General features: G+C 40.7%; 1 protein-coding gene across 1 annotated transcript in view; it reads left to right on the top strand.

Moving 5' to 3' along the window:
- LOC101740827 (vitellogenic carboxypeptidase) overlaps positions 1-7529 on the top strand; it is a 281799-nt gene that overhangs the window by 180823 nt on the left and 93447 nt on the right. The window lies entirely within an intron of this gene.

Consider the following 7529-nt stretch of genomic DNA (forward strand, 5'->3'; position numbering starts at 1 on the left):
CCTGGATTATTCCGACTTCGCCGAATTGCTAGGCGAACTCACTCAGAATACAAAAATAAAACAACTGACGTTTACCTTATTAATGCACATATTTATCTATTCTTCAACCACTAGTTATGTATTTATGACAACTAGTGGTCCCGCAGTAGTCGAGATTCGACTATAATTAAATGAAATTATAAGCTTAAACATTATTATGGTTCTATTGTCAAACACTATTATATTTCGATAATATAATCACAGTATTCGCCAAAACTGCACTATAGTATCAATAATATTAAAGACAAACAATATTAATCTATTATATGTATGTGTTGTGTCAAATACATGGTAGTGTGCGTAATGTTTTCTTTATTGATGTAAAGTATCTTTTATGCATTTTAAAAAAAAAATATTAGCATTGTGCACTTCTCTATATTCTCTATAAGTGTGGAAAATTTAATACTCCTCCGTCCGCGCAATTTTCGTAAAAAGGGGTAGTTAGTTTTTGCTTCACGTATTAATATATAATATAGATTTACTGGTGATAGGACCTTTTGTGAGTCCGCACGGGTAGGTACCACCGCCCCGTCTATTTCTGCCGTGAAGCAGTAATGCGTTTCGGTTTGAAGGGTGGGGCAGCCGTTGTAACTATACAGAGACCATCGAGATTAACATAATATCTCGATGACTGAGACCTTAGAACTTATGTCTCAAGGTGTGTGGCGCATTTACGATGTAGATGTCTATGGGCTCCAGTAACCACTTAACACCAGGTGGGCTGTGAGCTCGTTCACACATCTTAGCAATAAAAAAAAGATTAATATAAAAAATAAATGATTGAACAAATCTTAAAAATAAGTTAGTAGGCTCTGTCACCTAAAATTCGAATCCAATTTTCTGATAGTTAGTATAATTTAGTTCGACCTGTTTAGCGGAATAAATAATGCATTCTCGTTTTTAAACAGTATTTCTTAGTAACAAGTCACAAAAACTTGATTTACGGAGGCGTTAAATCTCTCTTTTTTTTAGTCTAAACCCGGCGCCCGGGGCACGTTCTCGCGCCTCGGAAACAAAATCCTTGGGTTTGTTATTAACTCGTAGGGTACCGCAGTCAGGTTATTTATAATCTATACTTAATATATTATAAAGCTGAAGAGTTTGTTTGAACGCTCTAATCTCAGGAACTACTGGTCCGATTTGAAAAATTCTTTCAGTGTTAGATAGCCCATTTATCGAGGAAAGCTATAGGCTATATAACATCACGCTAGGACCAATACAAGCGGAGCACCAATAAGGAATGTTTCAAAATCGGGGTATTTTTCCTTTTTGAGAGGTTCCGCTGCGTGCGCTGCAGAAACGGTTAAAGTTTCGCTAAAATAATGCATGGCAGAATTGTTCCCCTTCAAAAGATCTAAAAAAAATTCGCGACGGCATATGTCTATATGTTAAGGTTGGCTCACTATAACGTTGTTTATGCTAACCAAATTTGTTCTAAAATAAAGCACTATTCCACGCGGACGAAGTCGCGGCCAAAAGCTAGTTAAATATAAAAATAAAAGTTGAAAATAAAACTAATACAAAACTGCTCTGACGTTTACATGACTTTCGTTTATTAAATGTAACTAGAGGTCCCGCAGTAGTCGAAATTCGACTATAATTAATTGGAATTGTAAGTTTGTACACTATTATGATTGTATTTTATACTTCTATAATCACAAATTTCGCCAAGACACTATAAAAAATATTAACAAAGACAAACCATATTCTATTCTCAATTTGACAACAGACGTCAAGAACAAAAGTTTGACAATAAATAGTATGCATGCGTGTGTGCGTCAAATACACGGTATGTAGTGTATGTAGTGTGTGTAACGTTTTCTTTATTGATTTAATGTATCTTTTATGCATTATTTAAAAAAAAAATAGTATTGTGCACTTCTTCTCTATATTCTCTATAAGTGTGGAAAATTTCATACTCCTCCGTCCGCGCAATTTTCGTAAAAAGGGATACAAAGTTTTTGCTTCACGTATTAATATATAGATTACTAGCCCTACATTAGTTTATTCGTAAGGGCCATAGCAAAAGCAACTCAGTCCTTGAAGTGCACACTATTTCCTCTGAGGAGGTAGAGAAAAATTGACCAAGGAAAGTAGACCAGTCTCTCGTGTAGACCTCGCTGAATATATCTAAGATTCTGGGAAGATCAAAATAGATCTGTATCGGCGGTCGCATGACGCATAGATTTACATATATAGTACCACCATCCCTTGCTAGAATTTATAATAGTAACATAGTTAATAACGACATTACTTGCAAGTCAGCCATTTTTTTTTCTGCTTAGCTAGGTGGACGAGCTCACAGCCCACCTGATGTTCCCGGTGCTGTTACCTGTGCTTACCAGAGCCCATAGATATCTACAACGTAAATGCAGCCACTCAACTTGAGATATGAGTTCTAAGGTCTCAATACAGTATAACGGCTGCTCCGCCCATCAAAACGAAACGCATAACTGCTTCACGGCAGAAATAGGCAGGGTGGTGATACCTACCCGTGCGGACTCACAAGAGGTCCTACCACCAGTAAATGTGTATATGATATATACATATTTGATGTGAGTACAGCCAAATACAAAATAGAAGGAAAAAGACCCCGCGGCCGATTACCTAGCCGTTGGTGTGATCAAGTAACCGCTCTAACTGGGTTGCCAGTCGCAACCGCCATTCGAGCAGCTGAGGACCGGACGAGATGGAAACAGCTCACGAGACAGGCAACGGTCAAGTTTCAGGGACATGACCTTCAGCAATGAAGAAAGCGACGAAGAAGAAGGAGAACAGCCAAATACATACAGTATGTATAATTTCCCCTGGATGTAATAAAAGAATGACTCAGAGACTCGGGAACGAAACAAATCAATTATTGTTTGTCTGACTCATTTGGCCTCGCTAGCTTCGTCCTCTAGACGACGAAATCGCGTAATTTGGTAAACCAATTAGGGATTTAACTTTGTACGACTTTAATAGTTGAAGGACGCACGCAGCTAAGCAAGCGACTCGCGCTACCGTTAAACTTCATTAGGATTGTGGTTTGAAACGCCATAAAACAAAACAGTGCCACCACTAAAAAGAGACAAATAGATTTAGCCTGCGAAACAATTAGATTTAATACTACTAAATTCTTCTTTAACAGATTGTATTGCCGTGTAGGTCACCGGTGCCCTACGCGGCGCACTGAAGTAATTATATCGATTTCTGTTACTAAGGCGCCAATGGAGAAGGAGATCCTTACGCGGAAGTGGCATTGGATTGGTCACATTTTGAGAAAGCCCGATACCCACCTATCAAAGAGAGCACTGACTCGGAAAGTGTCTGGCAAGAGGAAGAGATGCCGCCCCAGAACAACTTGGCGTCGCTCGGTGGAGCAGGAGCTAGGGGTCTTGGGCATGACATGAAGTAGTAATGCGTTTCGGTTTGAGGGGTGGGGCAGCCGTTGTAACTATACTGAGACTTTAAAACTTATATCTCAAGGTGGGTGGCGCATTTACGATGTAGATGTCTATGGGCTCCAGTAACCACTTAATATCAGGTGGAGGAGGAGCTAGAACAGACTGCCCAAGACCGATGTAAATGGAAAAAAATGATTCGAGCCCTACACCCCAGCAGAGGGTAATAGGAAGGAATGATGATGATGATGATGATGAAGGCGCCGGAATTGCTTAACTTTGCCTTCTTTTGTTTCTTAATGTATGTCTTTTAGGGCTCTTAGAAATACATTCGGAAGTGAATTATATTAAAGTACGGAACCACTCTATTAAATACCGCTCAACCATTCCGACGTCAAGTTCGCAGGTAGTAAACTCTAAATACTTTTTGTAGCTTTTATCCCATTGTTAATCATTTTAACTATATCCGCGCGGGGGTCGAGGGTTTGTCGGGACGTTTCTTGTAATTTTGACTATTTTTAACTGTCTGTGAATGCGATTTTTGGGTTTTTTTTTTACTACGCTTTTTTGGACAACGAGCCCACGGACCGCTTCGACGGTATGCATCGTAGTGTAAGTTCTGCCACGTGGATACAGTTCAAACCGTGAATAGTTATTGATAAAATACGTCAGGATAGACCAGTTAGGGTTTGTAATTAATCAAAATATGTCCTACGACTGCTAATCATGTCCTCGCATGATTTTTCCTCCTACCTATTCGCTGATAGTCTAAAGAGCTTTTCCAACTACACACTATCTGATAAGTGAGCTCACGGGCTCAACCTGAGAGAATTTGCTAACATTAGCCCTAGCAAGAGCAGTACTTCGCAGAATCTACCACCGAATCGGAATCGCGATCCACTGAATAGATCCGGCGAGAAACTCAGTGAGTTAAAAGACATGCCAAGTGCATAACAAAACAGAGATAAAAGCTTCAATCATTTTCATATTTATTAACTTTTTATTGCCCTTGCAGGCAGACGAGCGTACGGCCCACCTGGTGGTAAGTGGTTACCGTCGCCCATGGACTTCAGCAATGCCAGGAGCAGAGCCAAGCCGCTACCCACCGTTAAAATATTTTACCATATTTTATCATATTTTTTACCGTCTTGGCCTTGAATACAAGATCCCTCCCATTTCTACACATTATAACATAATTTGACTTATGATTTTATGAAGTGTGTCCTAACATCAGAATAAAACATATAAGGTCATAATTTTATCCCAGACTAAGATTCCCTGTCCTATGGGAAATACAGTCGCGCGAATGTTTAGCCCAAGTGAGAATCGACCCAGCAGCCAGAAGCGCCAAATACTGCACCAGACGATGAGGAGTCATATCTTCAGTTGTGAATTGACGTCAGCAATACCTGTAACTTGACTGCGTGCCGCTAAAGACTCATCAAAGCGCATTTAAAGAAGAACTCGTCATGCTGATCAGGAAACGTGGTAAATTTCCTGCCATATTCCTTCTCCTACTGTCTACTTAATTTAGCAATGAGGTCGCTCTAAATCTATACTAATATATAAATCTACAGTGGTTTTTACGAATGTTCGGTTATAACTACTGAACCATGTATCCGATTGACTTGAAACTTGGTATCCATGTAGAAAATACATGTAATTAATGGATAGGTTAATATTTATATGAGTGTTGGACTCCCTACACCAGTTGCGGGGGCATTAATGATGAGAATCTTTGTGGGGGTGAAAAATAATAATGTTAATTTTAAATGCCCAGCGAAGCGGACGGGTACAGCTAGTTCTAATTGTTCTAAATATTCTCACTATCCCATTAGCAAAAAGAACGATCTTCACTAATTTCCCAAAGAGATCGAAACTTTAGCGCTTTTGTAAAAGTTTCAAACCTTTTTTAATATATTTTTGTCTTAACATAACGAGAAACATATGTAACCTTAGTATCCTTAGGCTATATCCAAATTATAGCACACATATTTAGAGCAGCGTTAGTATCTTAAAACCTAAAACACTCACCGTGATTCCACCAGATCTAACCTCGCACAAAATAGTTTTTCACTATACACAAACCTAATATATGTTTCAATTCACGATAATTTTAAAACTAACAACATCTAATAAAATCATAATGCTCACTAATCATTATATCACGACATTTAACGGTCAATCGCTGATGTGGGGCTCAACTAGGCTCAAATGTTCACAGATTTGTGCTGTGATTTTCTAAACACAAAGGTCTGTGAACACGATTGACAGCTGACTGGTGCGAACTCGCAAGCCGTGGGTTCGGGGTCCGCATGCGCAAAGGGTCGTGTGACGTCACAGACAAGCGCACACTTTAATAGGCTTTTAACAATTCATTTTAATTTCTTTTCTGTGAACGCACGTATGAAGTATCGAATTTTTTAAATCAATGTCAGTTTTGCATTTGCAAGAGAGATTCTTTACAAGAGAGGTTCTAGAAATTAGGGCTGCAGAACTGGGGAGTGTTGTGAGATACACTAGTAAATAATACCATCTTCCCTGTATCCACCGAGAAACCGAAACCGTGCTTTCCATAGTGGGAATAACATTGTACAACGAAGCCTGGTCACCGTCCTCGTCGAACCTGTCGCTTACGACGAAGGACTCGACGAGCGAATTAGCCCATAGACACAGTCCTTTGAGTTTGTCGCCGGATCTTCTCAGTGGGTCGCCTTTCCGATCCGGTGGTAGATTCTGCGAAGCACGACTCTTGCTAGGTCCAGTGTTAACAACACTCCGGTTTGAACCCCGTGAGCTCTATATGTTAGGGCGAAGCTGAAATAGCCTCGTTTAGTTGGTGGTAGGACCTCTTGTGAGTCCGCACGGGTAGGTACCACCGCCCAGCCTATTTCTGCTGTGAAGCATTAATGCGTTTCGGTTTGAAGGGCGGGACAGCCGTTGTAACTATACTGAGACCTTAGAACTTATGTCTCAAGGTGGGTGGTGCATTTACGTTGTAAATGTCTATGGGCTCCAGTAACCACTTAACACCAGGTAGGCTGTGAGCTCGTTCACCCATCAACGCAATAAAAAAAATAAAAAAGAAACATAAACATAAACGTATCAAACGCAGGAACCATCGAGTCGACAGGCTACCGGCGTGTTCCGGCGTCACGACGGTACCCACGTCACGACCCACGAGCCCGCTGTACTCATGCTTTTATTGGCGAACCAGTTCATGAATAATAAATACGTTTTAATGAGACACACGAACTCATATTCCCCTGACGCATGAATCTTTTGTGCTATAGCCCTGTGTGCATAGAGCGAGTTAACTTCTCGATAGAGTAAAAGTTAACTGTATGGAGTTAGAACAGCGCCCCTAGCAGCAAAGAAAGGGAAACTACTGCATACAAATGTGAGTTAGCTTTTTCCATTCCATTAACGGTGGTTTTAGGTACCACAAGCACCGGTTACTTTCCTTATTATTAAGCGAATTAACCCATAGACACAGCCCACTGAGTTTCTCGCCGGATCTTCTCAGTGGGTCCGATCCGATGGTAGATTCTGCGAAGCACGGCTCTTGCTAGGGCCAGTGTTAGCAACACTCCGGTCTGAGCCCCGTGAATTCACCTACATATTCGAGCGAAGCTGAAATAGCCTCTCAAGGCTATCAGCATAGGTAGGAAAAATAATAATAATAAAAATTGCTTTTTCGATATCGAGACGGTTAAAAAACTCGCCCAAGCATAAAAATGAATTTAGCTATAGCATTAGATGATAGAAAACAGTAAACTTTGATGTGGGTATCCGTTCCCATGTCCACGCTCTTTACTGGACGGTCCCATTCACAGAGTACATGCTGCATGACCTCAGCTACTTCTATAGAGTATCTGCTGGTTAGATATTCAGATAAGCTCACGATGCGCTCCTGTAGCGAAGTGTCCAGTGACCGCCTCAAAGCAGATACCATAAAATAGTTACTCTGTCCTGTGCGTTTTTTTTTATTGCCATTGTGGGCAGACGACCATACGGCCCTGATGGTGAGTGGTTACCGTCGCCCATGGATTTAAGCAATGCCAGGGGCAGAGCCAAGCCGCTGCCTACCGTTTAAGTTACCTGTAT

Source organism: Bombyx mori, chromosome 16 (genome assembly GCF_030269925.1).
Source record: "Bombyx mori chromosome 16, ASM3026992v2".
NCBI classification, from domain to species: Eukaryota; Metazoa; Arthropoda; class Insecta; order Lepidoptera; family Bombycidae; genus Bombyx; species Bombyx mori.